General features: G+C 30.8%; 2 protein-coding genes across 2 annotated transcripts in view; one reads left to right on the plus strand and one right to left on the minus strand.

Annotated features, from left to right (window-relative positions):
• The window catches only part of LOC118204516 (tryptase-like), a 61741-nt gene extending 46609 nt beyond the window's left edge, over positions 1-15132 (minus strand). The window contains exon 1 of the mRNA XM_035376830.2: positions 15010-15132. The gene's annotated coding sequence lies outside the window, so the exon portion shown is untranslated. The remainder of the gene's footprint in view (positions 1-15009) is intronic.
• LOC118182412 (phenoloxidase-activating factor 2-like) overlaps positions 15056-21411 on the plus strand; it is a 53517-nt gene continuing 47161 nt past the window's right edge. The window contains exon 1 of the mRNA XM_085815404.1: positions 15056-15211. The gene's annotated coding sequence lies outside the window, so the exon portion shown is untranslated. The remainder of the gene's footprint in view (positions 15212-21411) is intronic.

A 21411-nucleotide genomic window follows, 5' to 3' on the forward strand; every position in this document is an offset into this window, starting at 1 on the left:
TTTAGAAGGTATTTTCAAGGTGGTGAACAATACTGCGGCAAAAAATTAGTAGAAGGACATGTAGCTTTAGTATCTCTAAGAATTTTAATGCCATTAAATGTGACATAAGAACTTTCAAACACATCAAAACAACTAAAAAATGTTTTCATACTGACTGAAAAATGCTATAGAAAATAAACACGGGAATTAATGAACTTATATAAATTAAATAGCAGGGTTATGGAGAGAAAAAGCGACAGAGCATGGCTATAGCTTCCTTATAGACTTTGGTAATCTAAGCTCTTGGTAGTACAGATGCTTCTACGCCGGCAACTCTTTCAAGTTGACCATTGTTTAACAAGGAGTACCATAAAGAGTGCCTGGTATTTTTATGAAGTTCACTTTATAACTTAAAGCAATTTCCGTTAGAGTGCTATGCCTTTATGGTGTTTTTTTCCTTGGCGAAACCTTCCTTCCACCAATCCACACGAGAGGACTTTCGGCTTGCCGTATATTTAGAGTGCTGCCATGCTGCATCGACACTATACATTTACAAACATCCATGCCTTCTCCGGGATTTGAACCTGGGCCCTTCGGAACCGTAGTAGGCTCCCCTATCCACTATACCGTCTGGCCACTATTTATTAGGGATCGTAGCGAAATAAATGTTCCGGTGCCATTCTGAAGCTCAATTATAATTTGGAGAAAGGACCTTTCGTAGAGATGCTGCAATGTTTATGTCAGAGTATCTTTATGATGGCTTATGTCTTAGCGAACAATCTGTTATTTGTATAATGCTGCATCTTTATAAAAGGACATAAATATGAAATCGTCAGAATGGAGGGACATGAAAATTTACCGCTTTTGCTCTGTGCAATAAAGGATTAGATTCAATAGTTATGAATTCGAGACAATCTAACGAACAGAGAGTTCAGATGGTAAGTTAATTCGCCTTCCAGTTTTTTTCGGAGGTTGTCGTTAAATTCTCAGTTATGATTAATGTTTTATCCGCTTTTAAACCACCGATACCAGGTGACATGGCGGACATATATAGCCATTGGCGTCTCGGAAATTTTTCCGAATTTCCAGTAATTTCCCTCGTGTATTAGGCTTAAAAATAATGAATAAGTTGCAAGTATTTACTTTTAAGTAAAGAATGAATGTCTTAATTAAAGAAAAGAAGCTTAAGTAAAGAAACGAAAAAGAGAATAGCAAGAGCAAGCACGCCGGAGCTTTGGAGAAGTCACTCCTTCAAATTCTAACCGCGCGCGTTAACTACTTTGTTTCACTACACACGGAAACAGGAAATCAAGAAAATCTGCAACTACGCTATTGCGTTCATTCAAAAGCGTTCATAAATTGCTTTCAATAAGTATATTCAAAAAAAGGGATTGTTACGAGTTTAAACTTTTTTCTACATTGCTTTAATAGTGTCGCCATCTATGAGGAACTTCTGACGTAATGTTTTTATTCCACCGTTATCATTCAAATAATAAAAATATAATTAAAATCTGGAATAATAAATTCCACAATAAAATTTCGTAATTCTTGACAAAATTTTTAAAATTTTTCGCCATTTTCTTTGTATTAGAATTAAATAGTTAGTTAAAAGAAATACAATTTTATCTGATACTTGCATATAATTAAATCGCTCTTATTAGCTTAATATTTACTACACATCTTTTAGTATTACTTAAATTATTATTTTAGCTAATTTTGCTGAAATTTTTAACCAATAATGTGCCAGTGAAATTAAAATTCGCAGAAGAATATTACCGTCTTAATGGCTTTGTGGGAAATTTTCTATCCAAATCTGGAACCGAGGTAGACGCTTACGAACATAGAAAAGTTCTTGCCATGTATTTATTATTCCTGAGGCCATACCAACCTGAACATCGGTATAAAAGGCACTTAATAACTAATTTAAAATTACAGCCTAGCCTTCATGCACTAGTTTTTAAGAACTTTAAATGAGTAAAACTGTGAAGTTTTTTTTAAACTCAAGGGCAAAATTTCTAAGACAGCTCCGTTTGCAAAGATAAGTAAAAACTAATGCAGAGCATTTAGTGTCTCTTTAGCGCAGCTGTAGAACATTTATGTCAGCATTAGCGGCGATTCTCAACAAAGTAAATCCTATAAATTTTTCTCTTTAATTCGACTCACGTAAAGATACTCTAACGGATGCTAAAAAAATATTCACTGTTGTAAACTCAGCATAACTCGTTTTCAGTAAATTCAGATCTCTTGTTCTTACGGTCAATGGAATTTAATTATTAATAAATGTTCAATTACGTGAAAATATGAAAAACTTGAAATAATAGAATGAAGATATATATTTTCATATGAAATGCTTATAGAATCAGGAAAATATAACAATAAAACATGTATGTATACATAATATTTATGTATACATAATATTTATGTATTCATGCATGCATACATAACATGTATGTATTCATGTATGCATACATAACATGCATTTATTCATGTATGCACACATAACATTCAAAGTATATGCGATAAGTGAAGCCAAAACATTAAGTGTGTTTTAAAGGAAACAGTAAAGTTTAATCCAATGCAGGGCAATAAAATAAAGCATTGTAAAATAGCTTATAAACTTGATTTTTGTTATAACACAGGACAATGACATAAAATATTACGACATCGTCGCGCATCTTAATTACGGGAATTACTACCGCAGTCGGTAAAACCACAATTAATTGCATCAGCAAATTCAACCTGTACAGGATATTGGGATCCAGAAATTCAGTTCTTAAAAATAATAGAGAAAATAAAGATGTCATTAAATCTATGGAAATGCAAGTGGTTTTGAAATAAATAAAAGTGCAAAATAAGTTAAACACCATGTTTGTAAGGAGCATATCGTTTGACGAATGATGTATGAATGACGAATGTTGTCAGTTGGCTGAGTTCTAGCTCTAAGTAATAAACTGATGAGATTACTAGGGAAATCAAGAAGGAAAAATAATAGGCATCTCCACAAAATGAAATATTTTAAGTAAAATTTCTTTGAATTATAACAGTAATAAAGTTGTTGCCAGTAAAGGAAATCCAATAATTATTTATGATAAATTCTTATGTTGAAACTGTATCCATTACTTGTTCTCAATAATAAAGTTTAAGAAAAGACTTAAACGATTCAAGATTGCCATCAAATAAACTACAAGAAGTTTATACTGGGCTCCATAATATGAAGACATAATTTCGACTCCCCTCGCCCCTCCCCCCCAAAAAAAATTAGAGAAAATGCATTATTAGATAGAGAAAAGGGCACATTTTCATACAATTCAAAATCAAATTGCGCGAAGAAAAATTCAAAGAATCAACATTTTTAAAGAAGTATATTGATTAGTTTCAATTCCAGTCAATTCTTCATTTTAACATAAGAGAATGGGATTTCTCAATGTACTTAGAAATACTCTAAAGTATAATGGCATTTTATTCCCCTTTCTTGAAAAATATCTAAAACTATGATGCAGTTATACAGAAAGATGCATATTTAAAAGTGTAAAAGTAGAAAAGAACTCTATGCATGAAAGAACTCTCTAAAAGAATTTTATATATAAAACATGAGCGACGAATAAATATTAAAGCTTAAAAATTAACCTTAAACTGCTGCTATTATTAAAATTTTTGTTATAATAATCCCAATCGTATTGGATTTTTTTTCCAAAATTGAATTTTGGCATCTATCTTTTATAAATAACATTGACATCTTATAAGGTATTTCTCCCGCCTTCTTTGCATGCCTTCGGGGTCTGCAGGCTGGATTCCAGAGATTCCAGAGCTATTCCAGAGGTCCGTGGTTCGATTCCCGGCGTAGACGTTGCACATTTTTCGTATTAATTGGTTTTTAAAAAAAAAAAAAAAAAGTGTTGGCTCACCAGCAGCCGAGCGGTAAAAGTCGCTGAACACTGGTAGTTCGGTCCGAGGTTCGAATCCCGCGAACGGGCTGGCTGCATGGGTGTTTTCGTGGTTTTCCCCATGTGTAACCTGTATACGAGTCAGTTTCCCTTAGAAAGCCCTCCACGAAGGCATCCTTCCCCTTAGGCGAGATAGCCCTCGAGGCTTTGTCGTAATTAAATAAATTGAACTAAAAATAAGTGTTTCCCATATTGGCTCCCTTACTGCCTTGCTTTGTCGCCAATCCATTTACAACTTTTTGGTAACTTAAATATTAGAATAACTATATGCAATTTTGGGGTACGCCACATTCCCTTTTAAAGCATGAAGTTGCCCCTACTATTTTACTAAATTTTATCTTCATATTATTTTAATATTCACATAATGATAGAAATTGAACTTTTGTGGTTCTTTCTTGGATAACTCAATAGACTCTAATGTTAAATACTGAGTACTGAATCAGTTTGTTCCCACTGAGTTACTGAATTAATTATTTTGTTAACTGATTCTTTGAGGGTCCTTTCCCGTTGCCTTTATCATGGCTGAAAGTGCTGTCCAACTAGAAAACCAAAAGGATTTGGCAGATTTTGCTTATTTTCACTCCAATGTTCAAAATCAAGAAATTCTAAAATTATCCAGGAAAAATACTGAAAAACTTCGTATTCCTTTAAACGATGTAAAAGCAATACTTGAAAGCAATTTAAAATTATTAGCTAACAAGCTGATCTAATTGGACGACAAAGGCAAACGGCACCTATACTACAGTGTGTAATGGATCTTAAATAACTTGTTGAAGTGTTTTGCGGCAGATGATCTAACTGACTCAACATTCAAACTAATTAAGCATATTTAGACTCACATTCCTATAATAAAAATAAAGAGATTGAAACGGATATAATTGGCACAAAAGATAAAATTTCACAAATACTTATCCCAGTAAGGGAAGTTTCCTTGACAGAAGACACTCGAAAAGTTGCGTTTAAGAATAATTTTTCTATGATTGGTAATTCTTCTAAACGTCATTTAGATCATGTTATCATTGTCTCCTCATCGCAACCAGTCAATATTTTGGCTGAATTTCAATCTAAGTTAGCTGAAATTGATGTATCAAATACAGGAATATACATTACGATTATGCGTTTAATTCGTTCGAAGGATCTTCTGATAGGTTGGATACACAGGAGCAGAACAGCTTAAACATTTGATATCATCTTCTCCAGATGCCAATATTTCGGCACGCGTACCCAGATCGCATATGGATAGAATTATTTTATTTGGAGCTCCTATTAAAGTAACTGAGGCTGCTTTCGAAGATGCTTTTAAGACGCTCTTGCCGAGAGATTCTAATTTAAATTTAAATTTTGTCACGAACTTTAAATGCACAGACAATAGTAAGAATTTCATTCTACAAATAGACAAGCAGTCTTTGACATTGCTGGGTTTAAAGGGTCGCGTTTATGTCCGATTTCATTCTTGTAGTTTTCGTAAATATATTCGAATTTTAACACGCTATGAATGTCAGGCTTTTTGCCACCATATTCGAAATTGTGCGAATTCTTTATTTTGCTCTCACTGCGCTCATACGCATGATAATTTAGTTCCGAACTGTAAAGAGGGTCCTCTTATATTAACTGTTTAAGATCAAATTTAGAAACGCACACACAGTTTGTCACACTGCTAATTTGTCACACTTGCTAATTCTTATGCTTGCGTTATTTTTAAAAAAGAGTTACCTTCTCGGTTCAAGGCTTAAAATAATGAAATAGCAAACTAAATGTTATTGCTATATTATTTGTTTTTTTCTTTTCTTAGCTTTTGAGATTGTATTTCAAACCGGAATATGTTAATTAGGAGGGCATTTATTCTATAATTAAGATAAATTATTGGCCTAAATAAGAATTTATTTAGATAGATCGTATTAACTATGAATAATGAAACTTGATAATTTGTTAATTGTTTATTATTGTTTTGGTTTTTAGACTTAAGAATTTATGATAAATGAATTTAAAAAGTAACCACATTTTTCATGTAATTATGACCTAATTGATTTGACTGGGATTCAATTGTGTGGCCGTTTCCAACTAGCTAAGAACAAAATATGAATTCAAGACTTCACGATTTCAAGAGGTTTCTAATAGTTTTCAAACTTGTATTTTTTTTTTTTTTTTTTTTTTTTTTTTTATAAATATGGTTGAAGGCAGCAGTTCTAACTGCTTAGCTCTCGTATGCAAATTTTGATTATGTAATATATCACTTGTACATATGTCGCACAAAGTGCAAGGATGTCTTTGATACATATTCTTTAATTTTTGTAATAATTTACTTTGGCTGATAGAAAATAAGCGTCGCTGATCTGGCAGTCTACTTAGTTATGGTGGCTGGTTGTACAAGTAGATTTTACCTCCGCTGATCAGGTATTAATTCCGATTGGTTTCACCTTAGGACTGAAGCCTGGTCGGCGGCGAACGAACGAACTTCTCCTGACTTCCAAAATATACCTAATTTTGGAAGTCATAATTAAATATATCTATACAACATTTTCTTTAATATTCCGTCTTTTGATAGTTTTTTAAATGTAGTTATATAGTTTCTTTTACAATCAGTCATGTTTTCTTTTTTTTCCATTTATCACTTCTTAAGCGCAAATAATTATTTTTGAGATTTCGTAAATCACTTTTTAAGTATATTATTGATGAATTTTATTTGCTTTATGTAGGTTTGTCCTTAATTTAAAACTCGCAGTAAATGTTTAATTTTTCAGCTTACATAGAATAAATAATTTTATCTAAATGAAAGTAAATTGCAAGGGAAAAGATTTCCTTCAATGTAGCAGTTTGTGAAGAACCTTCTGACTTTGTGCTTCGCGTGCTTCAGCTGTTTGCTTCACTGGTTGCCTATAAAAATATTTCTGTAAAATGGCATTCCTTAAGGTTTCACACACGCTTTTGAAACTTAATGGGTGAGATGTAAACTATGTTACCATGATCATTGGTAATGAGAGAATGGAGGCTTGAAATTAATATTTGACAGCTTGGGAAGCTTTTCACATATTTAGCTCAATAAAGGCCATGTTAACTAAGAATACGTGGCCTTCAAAAAGAAAAAAAAAAACTCTTTCTTAATAATCATGTCGATAAAACACTTGCAGAACTAAACAAGAGATTCGATTTCCATTCAAAGCACATATTTTGCCCTGAAGCACAAGATAAACTGATTTCTTTATTCGTTCATGAACGCTCGTCAAGTTACAGTATATCTGCTTTCAAGGATTGGTTGAAACGAATGCAAGATCACCCAGTTTTGTAAATACATATATAGCAAAAAAAAAAAAAAAAAAAAAAAAAAATTATTCATATCTATTACCCAAACGGTAAAGAATGCTTAAAAGCATCATATTTATCTTACACTTTTAGACAGATAGAATACAAATTTTAAAACAATTAAATGCTTAGAAGAAAGTTGTGATTTTTCTTAACATCTTATAGTAATTTGAAACATAAATATGTTTTGCTTTAAAATGTTTAGAAAGATGAAATTTTTTAAGAATGAATATATAGTAATTTATGTGGAGTTTTAAAAGTTCTAAAAATATGGCAATTAGCTTAGACTCATTACATTATTTAATATATAGCAACTTTAAAAAATTTCAGTTTATTTACAAAATTACACTTTAAAAAATATATTTTTAAACATTTCATCCACGAATTTTCGTGTATGCGATAAAATTTTACAAATTTGAAGCAATAGTTTTAGTTGCTATCAAGTCCAATAAGGTGAAAAAAGAATTTATTGTCAAAGAGTTAAGCAATTAAAGGAGTTAGCAGTTGTTGCAGAAGATAAATGAAATGCAGGAAAATTAAAATTTTCGCATTAAAAAATGAAAGTATTTAAATTTGTATATGGGCTATAAAACAAGAAAGAAAATATTAACTTTAATATAGCAATAGTCCTTTTAATTTTTCATTGTAATTTGGCTGCGTCCCCTTCCTGTTTGCATCATCTGAAAATTAATCCTCGTTGCACCTTTATATAAGAGAAGCAATGCGAAAACTTCTTGTCTACTCACCGTTCAAAATTTTTAAAAGAAGTCTAAATACTCTTTTGCTGAAATGTTGAACTACTTTCCTGCCTTCCTCTCGCTGTACTAAGATGTGCTGTTGCGACGCGTTTTTCTCTATGTCGTTCACTGTCTAAAAACTGTGCGCCCGAAATTGTTTGAGATATCAAGAATGTCCAAGAATAAATTAATATGTTGTTTTGGTTACGTTTGTCTATGAAAGCCATCTTATGAATTCAAGCATCAAAGCCTTTCCAAGTTGTTGCATATAAATATCTCATCTTTATTAACTATATTCTAATCCTTAAGTTAATTATAAAATTTTACATTATTATTACTTATATCACATTCTTGATTGAAATTTAGATTATATGGGTTACGATTTTAGATATTTTTTTTTTTTCAGGGGTCCCTTGAAAAACATATAAACAGTGTTTTATTATGTTGCAATTTTCCAAAATAAAAACATAGACTCGAAAACGTTCTTCATTTACTTATTGATTTGCTTATTGTTAGAAATGGCAAAAATTGAGTTTTAATTAATATTTTTTGGTAAATTATGATTTTCAAATTTTATTTTCTGCTTTAATTCTTTCACCGGAATTTTTTGCTCTTCATATAAATATAATCTATCACCAAAAAAGCAAAAAATCTGTTTATGTTTAGAAGTATTTATATTGAGGGAAATAGGTTATTTGATATTTATTTATAGTTGTTTCAGATAGGGTTTGGTAACAGAAATATAAAAATCAGAGCAGTGTTTACTTTAGATTGTGTCTGCTCTTCTTGATAATTCTTGCTTATCTTGGTAAACATTGATATATTGCAAATATACAGATATATTCTATATTGCGCAAATTAATTGGAACAAAGTGATTGTTTTATAATTTATGTACATGCCATCATATACAGTGATAATGATAAAATTAATACGAAATATGTTCTCCTTTAGCTGAAATGACCTCTAGGAGGCGCTTAGGATTCGACTTTACTAGTCTTGTGCATATATTTTTCACTTCTTTATCATAGAATCGCATTGTTATAGTGCTCTTAATCATGCGATTTTTTGTCGTACAATCATTTTGCTGAAATATTCCTTGAGAGTGTGCACATTTTCGGTCGGATTTAAGTCTGGTGAATTTCTAGGCCATTAATTTTTCGACACGAACTTTCTGACAGATTTCGTATTGTCGCGGGGAGCCAAGTTATACTGAGATGTCCCTGCAAAGGTTTTCAAGAATGAAACAAACCTACATTTTAAAATTTCCGTATGCTTAGATGAATTCATCATTCCATCAAAAGGAACTAGACTTTCAATGCCATCTGCAGTGAACAATCCCCAAAGCATTTCTTTTTGAGACTATTCCACGGTTTTCGTATATGCTGAGGTCTTACAGTCCTTGCTTCGTCTAACAGTATTAGTTGTGAACCCATGAATAAATAAATGAATTTAGTTGACAAAAATGAGCCTTTTCCAGTCATTGATGATCCAAGACTTGTAGTTTTTCGCCCACAATAATCGTTTTTGCTTCACTTGACGTGACAATTTTTTTTTTAATTGACTTTCTCGCCTTCCGACCAGCAGTGAAAAGTCTACCCCGCACATTTGAAGAATGAATATCCATGTTAATAAATCATTCCATCAAAATTTTTATTTCCATTAAAATTTTAAATAAATTATTATTAATTTATTTAAAATTAGTATATTTCTTTTGAGGTCTTTTCTATTTTTTATTGAATAATTAATAATGCTATTTCGGAGTAGAAATCCATCAGACTTGGGATTTGGTTTTCTTTTCCTTCCACATTTGCTCTTCCTTTCTCGAGGTAATGATTCTGTTTCATTGCGTTTCCACTGAGTTCGAGAAAAGCAAGGTTGCCCAACACCAACCGTGGAAGCAATATTTCCTACAGTCATGGATGTGTGATTGATAAGTGCGATAATATTTGCTCTCTTTCTAGGCATAATTTTCAGTTAATCTTCTTTCCATTTTTAGTACACAAAAATGAATGAATGCAAAACGTATTTTAAAAGGACGCAAAAGTAACTTCCTCTACTCACAGAAATTACATTAAAATGGTGCGATAATCTTAATTTATTGCCTAAACCAATTCTAATTATTCACAAGCAGACATCCAGGTGATATTAAGGCAGATAAAACTCCTTTCAGAGATCTGTTGACGCCAACTGGCAATCAACTTAAAATTTTATGAAAACACTGTTTCTTACCAATTAATTTGTACAGTACAGTAGATATACACAGAAACCTAAATTAGTAAATAGAACGTTTCTTCAGTTCTTTTTCTGTGCTTACTTATCTTGAGAATATTCATTCACATCTGGAAGATTGCTTTTCTTTACACTTATATACATATTTAGGTAGAGACATGCACATACATACATTACGTACGTATGAACGAAAAAAAAAAAACCCTTTTGAATCTATTTATTCTATTCTATCTTTATGACCTTTATTCTATTCGATGCGAGCAGATGTAACGCAAGATTCGGGAATGGTCCAAATGCATACTTTTGTTGAAATATGATACCCGACATTCTTCGCGATTACAGTACAGTACAACTCCAATTATCTGAACTCCGACTATCCGAATCGCTGATTATCCAAATCGCTTCCAGAATTTAAGAAAAAAATTAAGACGGAAAAGTTTCGTCGTTCACCGCGGCTTCTAAAAGAAAACGTGTCGTGTTACCGTTAGCGGATAAATTAAAAATTATAGAGCAATCGGATAAAGGAGATACAAGTAAACAGTCGCCTGAGATGTACGGTATTGGACAATCAACGATTTCAGACATTAAAAGGAGCAAATGGTGAGGGATTCGTCAAACCCTGGGTTTCAAATTGTAAATGATAATGAACTTATTGAAAGTGTGAGATGAGAAAGTGTGGATGAAGAAGATGACCTTAATATGTCAAGCGGATGCGCGACTTAGCTGCCCGAAAACGGATGAAGACAGTCAAAGAGCTTACTTTGCCCCAGATGTTTAGCAAGTAATGACTTTTAGCACTTGTAAGTGCTGTACAGTATGCTATATAACACGTACGTAAAAGTGTTGCCTTTTCATTTAAATTAATTAAAATCTCTTTTTCTTTAAAAATAGTTTTTTTCTCCCATTTTCAACATACAGTAAATACTTTAATTAATTAAAGTGCACGCAGACCTTTTCTTCGGAAAAAATCCAATTATCCAAATTTTTGATTATCCGAATGGGATCCGGTTCCAATTGATTCGGATAACTGGAGTTGTTCTCGACTTCTTTTACTTCGCACAAAGCAGTAAAAAAAGAAACATAGCAATAATTAATTGAAACAAATACTATAAAAACACTTATTATATGAAACAAACAATATAAAAAATGTTGAATAATTTTGGTTTGAATCTTCAAGTTACAAATTTGTCAGACTGCTATTAACGTCAGCCAATATGTTTGAAAAAACTAACTTCTTTTATCAAACGCAGCATTAAGTCGATTTCTATATTTGGATTTTGTTGCAACGTAAGTTACCTCACACATATACGTTGTCGCAAAAGGAAATAAAAATATTAATAGCTTGTTTTGATAAATTTAATGTTATTTTCGCGAACACATTCAAAATTTATTTAACGGTAGTTTTTTAAAGTTTTGTTTCGTAACAAATATATATTTTTTTTAAAAAATCAGCTGCGTTCATCATATCTGGTGGCTTAGCTGTCGTCGTGAAATGTTTCGTATCCAATAACTGTTTTCCTAGGAATGCGGGTATACTGACAAACGATTAAATGCAAGTCATGTAAATGCTGTAATATTTGGTTGTAAATTTTACTGTGTATTTTTAAACTTTCCTGCTTTAAATAGTCATCTAAGACAGGAAAACAGCCAAATTTATTCTTTTCTAGCGAATCTCTATTCTCCATTTCTACATAATTCTATATTTTTCTTTTCAGAGTTGTTTTAAATTTAATTACATAGATAGACGTAGGCAATATTTTGTTGCTGTCTAATCTCTGCTTCATAATTCTGAGTGGAACACTTTATGACTTTTGAGGAACATCTGTGTTCCGCGCAATACAGTTCGGAAAAGATTGGTCTACGTATTAAACAATTTAAATGGAGAATATCATGAGGCAAAACCAGTGCCTTTACATCACGAATGAATTAGAAACTGTAGTGTTGTGGAAAAAGCACTCAGTGACCCAGTAAGTAATTTAAGTGTACCTAGTAAGTGTTTAGCATGTACTAAATGTTAAGCAAGCTTAACATTACTCATGTAACATTTACACATGTTATATAGTTCAGTTCTCTTCTGCTCTGGTATTTCAGTTATAAAATTTTCACACTTAAATACACATATTCAGGGCTTAAATTCAACTAAATTCAGCTTTTAAGAGAAATCATAATTTCTCTTATAATTTCTCTCATAATTTCAGCTGAAGAGTGCCTGAACTCCAATAATATAAGCGCTGGTGTCACTAAATAGAAAAATGGTTCATTTCTCTTACTAAAATAAGCTTTCCAGTTAGCGGTTAGTAACATTAAAATTGAATAACTCCCTCTTCCTGAGAAGAGTAAAATAAACAGGAAAACTTGAATAATGCGATCCTTCAGGAAGATGGATATTTATTTCGTGTAACTCATTCGACCAAAAAGAGATGAAAATCAAAATGAAGAAACGATTTCATCGACTGCGAAAAATGTGTTCAAAATATTTATTTTTTTAATATCCTTGATACCATAACCTTTCGTTTGTGTTATTATTTTATTTAAATCTGATTATATATTGTTATTATTTACTATATATCTACTGAACTTATTGATACTTTGATTCATTTTTTTTTCGTCTTTCCTTACTGCCTTCTATCAGGCTGCGGCCTTCTAATTTTTTAAATTAAGCCATGCACACATACTCATATGTAAGACACTTTGCTTTTTTTTTTTTTTACTAGTCAGTTGCTATTTATCAGCTTCAGTCAATAATTTTATTAGCTTTATATCTGATATGTATTTTCTTTTCCAAAGAAACATACATTTTGATAAATAGTTTTAAGTTATTCACCTCCAGAGATATTTTAAAATTAAATAAAACAAAAATTTCAATTATCAAATTTTTAACTGTTTTAACTAATAATAATTTTTAATTAATAATAATCAGTGAATACATAAGTTTGCGCAGAAGTTATCAGATAAGTCTTTAAACTAAAATTGCAGTAAAGTAAATAAATATATTTCAGATGATGAAAAATATACATTAAGTGATAACATTAGTACATTTTCCATTTTTAATTGTTTCGAATTAAATTTAAGAAATATCAGCACATAATTCAAATATGATTATGAGAATAATACTCGAAATTTCAATAACTCTTTCTTTACAGTTATTCCACTTTTGATTTGATGCCTAAGTTAAAATCTAAAATGTTAGCTTTGGTGTATATTAATCTATAAGTTAAAATCTGATTTATTTTTTAAATTTTAAACTTTTAAAAGCGTCAATAACTAACTACCGTTTATTAAAACGTAATACATACACACGTCTCACTTCTTAGACCTATTACGATACGTTTCGTAACATCTCTAAAATGAAACTAAATATTACTTAAAAATAAAGTTATCTTATATTTCCATAGTACTCTGTTGATAAAGATGGTATTTTCGCAGCGCCATTATACGAGTGTTTATAGTTCTTTATCGAATGCCAGATTCAAAGCGTCTACGTCTAAATGCAGAAATTTTCTCAAAGGCTTTATCTTTTTACCCAGTCGTGAGTTCCTGATCGATTTGCATGTTGCACTGAGAATATTTTGTAATATCTGTACTTCACTACTTTCATATAATGCTTAAATTTTATGAAAATAAATGTTTAATATTATAAAAATAAATGTTTATGGAATATTTAATATAGTTTATTATAAAGAAGTATTTTTATTCATTTCAAAAACTGAAATAGGACTCTGAAATTAAATTGTTTTCGCAATATAAAACGTTCACAGAATAAAGATTAAAAAAAAAGTTTTATTTGACGAATCGAATAAAAGTGCTCCAAAGTTTATTTTTAACCAATGAATTGCCTAAAAAAAAAAAGGACTGAGTACATTAATTTAGTATTTTACTCAGATCTTCTCTTGAAAATAAATTGTGAGACTATAATTAAACGCTAACACTAAAATATCTGTATTAAAATACTCTTTGCATCCGAATAAATAAAAAGGCTTAAATAAGAAGCTTTGGTTTAAAAAATGAAATTTAGCGCTAATGGTTTACAATAAGAAACAAATGAAAACAAGATGCTAAAATTTCTGCTTTATCAGCTGAATTTTTAAAATATGATTGCAAATTGCTAATTTTAGGTATGGTTGAACAAAAATAATGTTTTTAAAATTCAAATTTGTTGCAACTAAAAAATGAAAGCTGTACAGCATAAAACATAGCACTGAATATGACTCCATGGATAAAATGCTTCAGTTGGAAATTAGAAATGCTAGAATTCAAATGTGGACGTAGATGCATCGTAATTTCAATTGTTTTTTTGTTCCTACGCTGATTTATTTTAGTTCAAGGTTCATTTGATTTGAAAGGGTCGAGGTTAAGAACTTAGCAGTTTGGCAGAACAAGAGTTGTGGATAAAAAAGTATAGATGATTTGCATCTTGGATAAAAAAAAATTGCCTTGTTAAAAAAATTCTAATAAACTGCCTTGTTAAAAAAAAATGCTAATAAGCATGCCATAACGTTCTATCTTTACTTTCAAATACTTTTTAGATGCTCACCTCACTTATCTTTGAACTAAACTATTTCAATATGGAAATGTGATAACAATCTCAGTTCACTTTCAAACTGGACTACATAGAAAAATGAATATTCTATAATATATTGGACACATCTTTCAGATTAGGCAAGTACGAAGCATTTTGCTCTCAGATTTTAGATTCCCACCATCGACACCTTAGTGAGATTTTTAATTATTGCGTTATGACATGCCACGGGTTCAGCATCTCTAGCCTATTATGCAACTTTTCTTTCAAAATAAAAACCTTTAAAGAAAAATATCTGACCTCTGTGACTTTTGGTAACATCAACATTGCGCAAAATGTTCCTTTCATCAGTATCCTTGTGCACTTGACGTCACTTGGTTGGGTAGCCAATGGATAACTAACCGGCTTTGACCTTGCTTGTTCTATCGCAGTCTGTATTTTCCTTCCGTTTTTACAACTTCAATCAGAGACGAGTCAGACCGGTCTTTCGACCCTGTGCTGAGTAAGTATTTTCAGATATTCATTTCAAATGCTTTCCATCAAGAGATATCAAACATATTTACAAAACAATGTTGGTTTAATGTAACATAGGAAGCCGTAAATATCAACTACATTATGACGATTTCGTTCTGTACGGAAAGTCGGCGGAATATTAAACGTTTCTGTTATGATTACAGCATTTTCATAATCACAGAAAAGTAAAATGTTTATACTGGAAGTTTTAACACGCTTGTTTTGCAACGCTAAAATGATATTCTAGGTAGCGATCTCATGTTCAGAACATTATTCGATGTGCGATTCCACTGGTCTTTTGTACATTTACCAAACCTCTTTTCTTCTGAGTTTATTGTATCTTAACCAACTACTACGTTTAATATTTAGGCTATTAGACTAACAAACGTTTCAAAACAAAAAGTGTAAAGAATACTTTTCTCCTGAGGACGAGTAGCTTATCGCCATTCCATAAAATTAAAAGTGATAACTTTGAAAATTGGGTGCCTTTTTTTTTTTCTTTAAATTTACATTTTAAAATTTCTCTTAAATTTTATATCATTCAAAAGCATAATATCTGCAAATCAATCAAACATTACAGTCGTCAAAAAATTTATTTAAAAATTTGCATAATTTAGTTAGTGTTTACTTCCGCGATATGAATCGAATGCACTTTAAGAACAGTATTAATACGCAATTAATGAAAGATATTGAAAAATTAGGGTTTGTGTATGAATAAAAATAACATGTTATATGAGCATTTATTTTCCTGAACTTGAATAAGCTATTGGAATTCAAATTTTCTGTGCTCCAAAAGTTTCATAAATTAGTTTTTAAAGCTTCTTCCAGAAAGGTTGTCTTACTGTTGATCATTAGAATTTTAAGTTATAAATCAATTTTGGAAATTATTTTATGAAAAATAGCCTTGTGGACATATGTGAATTAATGTTTTCATCATTTGTTATGTAATTTTTAATTAATTGAGTTAATCTTGTGCAAATAATGTTTATGCCATTGAACGTAGCTCTTAATTTTGCACACAAAGCATTTAAACTTTATGTTAAAGAAAGGAGACGGGAATAATGGAATGCACTATGTTTACTTTAAATCAGTTACAAATTTTAAAAAAATGTAAGTGATTAGATAAATATAATAGGATTATCTAAAGCATGTGTTTAAATAGTATTTAATCTGTGTTTTTTAATATTTTGTTTTCGAGTTTCCGACATTATCAACGCATTCTGAATTTCTTTTCGCAATTTTTTATTTGTTTTTTTGTTTTTTGTTGCTCATACTTAGTAGAATCTATTGCATTGCTTTCATTAGCTTATTTTGAAGTTAAATTGTGTTAATTGTTATTAATTGTTAAGTTTTTATATTCTTTTCACAGTTACGACGTCAGTGTTTTTAATATCCAATTTTAAGACTGTACTCAAGTGCACTAGACTTTTTGTGTAAAGTGCAGAATCGTCCACTTATATGTATCGATGTGTCAATGGACGAACAAAGTCAAGGGAGTGCACAATGCCAAGTGCAATTCGCTTTTTTTTTTTTTTTTTTTAGTAAAAATAAGTCGATGTGTACATGGATACCGAGTTTGTGCAATTCTTTGACTTGTTATTTTCAAGTTGGCCATTTTGAAAAACGCGGGAAGCAGTGGGTGATTCTGCACTTTCCCCAACTTTTTAAATGGAAAGTTGCTCCATTTTCTCTTTTATGATCTTTTATATATATGACTATGTACGTTCTGTTTTCTATATAATCCAGTAACTAGCGCTGCCATCCAAGATACGTTCGATGAAAAACGTGTTCAAAGCGATTAACACATATTAGTTTTAAGTGTAAAAATTTTCAAATGAGCATCATTTTAATTCTTTGTTTTATAAATTTAAATTTTCATCATAATCTACTAATCATACTAATCAGTTTTTTAATACCCTAAATATCAGTCGAGATTTATTGTACAATTATGAATAGTATATATTTACGAAATAATTACGTGCCAGTAATCCAAGTTTTGAATTTGTTAAGGACTTAAAAAACACGTAATCTTTAGTATAATACAAATTAATCTCTTTTATCTCATTAACACTATTAATTTGGCATTTTGCTAAGCAAAATCTACAAAAGGAGTCGTCAAACATGATATGATGTGTAATAAAAGCAGGTAACATTAGAACTGCATGTTAATAGCTAATTACTGGTTATTAATTTTGAGTAAAGCAGTCAAAAGCTTCGGAGATGTTTTCGTGGCAGAATTCCTAAAGGAAACTGATGTTTTCGTTAGACATTTGGTCAACGATATAAATCTCATGAAGTCAGTCTTTTCCGCTGACAACATGGACGTGAAATGACGATAGATAGATCAAGTATCTAACAAAAGCATTATCATTATCGTTGGTTATTAAAAAACATTTTGTTTAACTAATTGCTGAACAAACTCAGTATTGTTATTAATAACCCTGTTCTATATGTGCTATTTAATTTATAGAGCTATACATTTTAAACATTTAAGCCTAAGCCAGTTTTACTGTATTTGGCACCCTGGATGAAAATATTTTCGGTGCCGTCTCCTTTAAACCAAAAATAGCGAAATCGTGATAGAACGTTTCACAAAAGATGCTTATCCCGTGGATATATGTTTAGTTAGGAAACGAAAAATTTTACGAAACCAGTGCTTTTTCATAGAAAGATGCTTCCTGAAAATTTTATATGCTGTGAGATATTGGATATTCTAGTAAGCTCAATAATATTAGGGAATGTTATTAAATTCGCATGCTTATTCAAAACTAGATTTCGTGGAAAGAAGTATAATAAGTTCACACAAAATTGCTTCTGCATGCAGAGAATCACTGGCTTTCTGAAAAAGCACATTTCAAGTAGGCCTTTATGAATTCTATGAAGTGGCATTTATGATTTTTAATAATAATACGTCGTATATGATTCAAAGTATTAGATGCTTGAACTTTCTACCTGACATATTTCAATTGATAAATAAGCTAAATTAAAGTCTTCGAGACCATCAAATTTTTTTTTCGTCTTAATCAAATAGCTGCATTTTGTTTTAGGAAATAGTAAAGTTATGAGCAAGAAAATACGAAAGGACTGGCTTGATATGCTGCGCTACTTACAGAATGCATATCCGTTAGAGAAGACGTTTTAGAGTAACAATATGTGACTGAAATAGCTTTCGTCACTTACCTTAATTAAAATTAAAATAACTTCATTAATATGACACATTTCTCTGTGTTATTCAACACTATAAAAATGTACTTAGTTTATAACTTTTCCGTTTGTTTAAAACTCTGCACTTATGAAACAATACAGATTCTGCTACAATGCTGTAAAGTTAGGACTGTAACATATTTCATTTTATTATTTTGAAAACTAGGTACACGGATAGTTCAAGTTAAGTGCACTTAGCTCTGAAGCTATCTATTAACATCTGCGAACGTGTAAAAATATACTGAGAGAAATGTCTCATTGCTGCATCAAAAGTTGTAATCATAATTGATGAATGTGTGTGGCATTAGCATATACTTCTCTTTATATATATATATATATATATGTGTGTGTGTGTGTGTAAGATATAACAAAATACAACAGCTGCTTTAAAAAAATAATTAGGGATCTCATAATTAACATTCTCTATTTGGTGATCTCCGCCTAAATTCATGTGTTCTCCCAAATTCGAGATTTTTCTACGTTATGTAACGCTACTGGAAAAGGGCAACTAAAACTAATATTAACAAATCACAGATTAGCTCTACTTACACCTCAGACATGGTATAAATACTGTTAGCACAATAATTACGTCATTATTCTTCTAGCTTCTAGCTTGCTAATATGACCTCGCTTCGCTTCTGTAAAATGCTTGCGTCGTTCTTTTTGTTTAAAAAAAAATTGTTTAAGTAATTACCGTAATTCTTATGATTAAAGAGTATATTTTCTACGAGGAATTATTCTAGTGTGCCTGGAAATTTGGAAATGAAGATCATAATTGGCCGAACTTAGTTTAATATCAACTTCTTCCTCTCGCTTCATTCAGCCATCGCGAATGTGCTTCGAAATTATGAATGTTGATAATTAAATTCAGTTTAAGTATCTAATAATAAATGATAAGAAAAAATTAATTGCTAACAGAAAACTATTGAAAGATTGAGATTTTGAAGAGTGCAAAACTTATTAAAGATAGTACTTAATGTGAAAATCAAAAATTATTGCATTTATTAAATAAAAAAAGAAATTGTTAGATATAAACACATAAAAATATTTTACAAGAAAAATTGTTGCCGATTCCGTAGAAAGGTCCTATCTTTTCAAGGGGAATTAGTCTTTTTCTATAAAATCACCAACAATTCAATCAAATCATTTTCGTCTCTCTTGCATTTTTGAAAAATACTTATATGTCAAAACGCAAAATATGCAAACTAATATATTTTTTTAATTTAAATCCTTGATTTTCAATAAATGCGAAAGAAATTCTCCGACTTCGTTAAGATAACCTACGTGGAGACAATAATGTAGTAAATTAGGGAACAATATGTAAAACTGAAAATAAGAAGCAACAGTTACAAAGTAAAAGTTACATAAGAAAGACAGTTATAATATAATTAAAAAACATTTTACATAATCTTATCAACATTTGGATTTTTACATCGGCCTAAATTAATTTTAGTTATTACGTACAGTGTAAAACTCCTGCTAAATATATATATCTAGAATAATAACAACTTACGTTTAAATATATTTTTCACTTTTAACAATGTTCATTACTATTAGAGCAATTTTCTTACAAATCTAGCTAATGTGATTACTGCATTGTCGAAAAATAATACCTGTATGTTTAAATGACATTGCAATATAAATTGGGTTATAAGCATGTCTTGTTGCGATGTCTAATGCTAGAATGCAACATATTTTATATCGCATTTGTTCATCAACAAAAGTATTTTTAATTGAAAGGTGTGTCTTTAGACGTGAAAAGTTTAGAAGCCATTACGGTAGTTTCTTTCTTTCTTTCTTTCTTTCTTTTTTTTTTTTTTTTTTTTTTTTTTTTTTTCGAAACATTAAATATTTCAGTATTACATTCAATGAAGAAAAAGTACTGAAGTGTAATATTATTTTAATGTAAAAATATTAGTGTCACTAAATGAAGCAGAAGTCTCTGGAAGTATCAGGTTACATGAAAAGACATTTTAAAAGTCAGATATTTATTCTGAAGAGAAACGGAGGCTTTAAATAATAAGAATCCCAGTAAAAATTAAAAAGAACTGAGTTAATTCCATTATAAAGTCCACAAAAGTGTGTGAAAGAGAGAATTAAACTAATTCCTTTAGAAACCCGTAAACGAGAGCGTAAAAAACGACTGAAAGAACATGTAAAGTTTAAAAGCTAAAACCAAATAAGAAGACCCAGTAAACGGGTAAATCTCAGCTTCTTGATTAATTAATTAGAGCAAAGAGTTCGTATTCTATATACCTAACAAAAAAGAGGATTTTCTTAGAAGAACTGTGCCATATTAATGTCAATGCAAACTGCTCATTTAGCCGCCAGAAGCCGATCCTGGAAAACTATTGTAGTTCTGTGGTTTTAGCTTGTCAGCCTAATAAACTAGTCAGTAAGGAATAACATGAGCAAAGTGAAATCCGAGATAAAGCAGAAAAGCCTATTTGAAAGGTAAACCACAGAAGAACAGAGACAATAAGACCCCAAACCCTAAAATAAACGGAACCATTATTTGTAGAGTAAAACCTGGAAAATTTAACGCAAAATACTGCAGAATTAGAATTAAACGGTAAACAATTGGAAGCGACACGTATACATTTAAACATTTTCTTCGTCATTCTACTAATATATTGGGAGCCGGCTGCCATAACTTTAGGACCGAGTTCGAATTATGAACGTAGGAAAGGTCATACATACGTGGTTCGAATCTCCAAAAAGGCATGGATGTTTGAAGCGTATAGTGACACTTAGTGTGAGGACACTTAAAAGCCTGCCGAAAAGATTGAAGATTTGAAGGAAAGCCTAAAAGGAATGAAGGAAAGAGAATGAAAGAAAATGAAGAGGACGGGAGATTCTCGGATCTGTCTGTCACCCGAGTAATATTCCCCTTCAAAACTGAAACAGAGCTGCACAGATTCTACTGTCACCTATTAAAGTGTCTAGCGATTGGCGCGACTCTTGCCTTTAGACTACGATAGAATC

The sequence above is a fragment of the Stegodyphus dumicola genome, chromosome 4, assembly GCF_044657685.1.
Source record: "Stegodyphus dumicola isolate Sdum_Otavi_A_Nest chromosome 4, ASM4465768v1".
NCBI lineage: Eukaryota > Metazoa > Arthropoda > Arachnida > Araneae > Eresidae > Stegodyphus > Stegodyphus dumicola.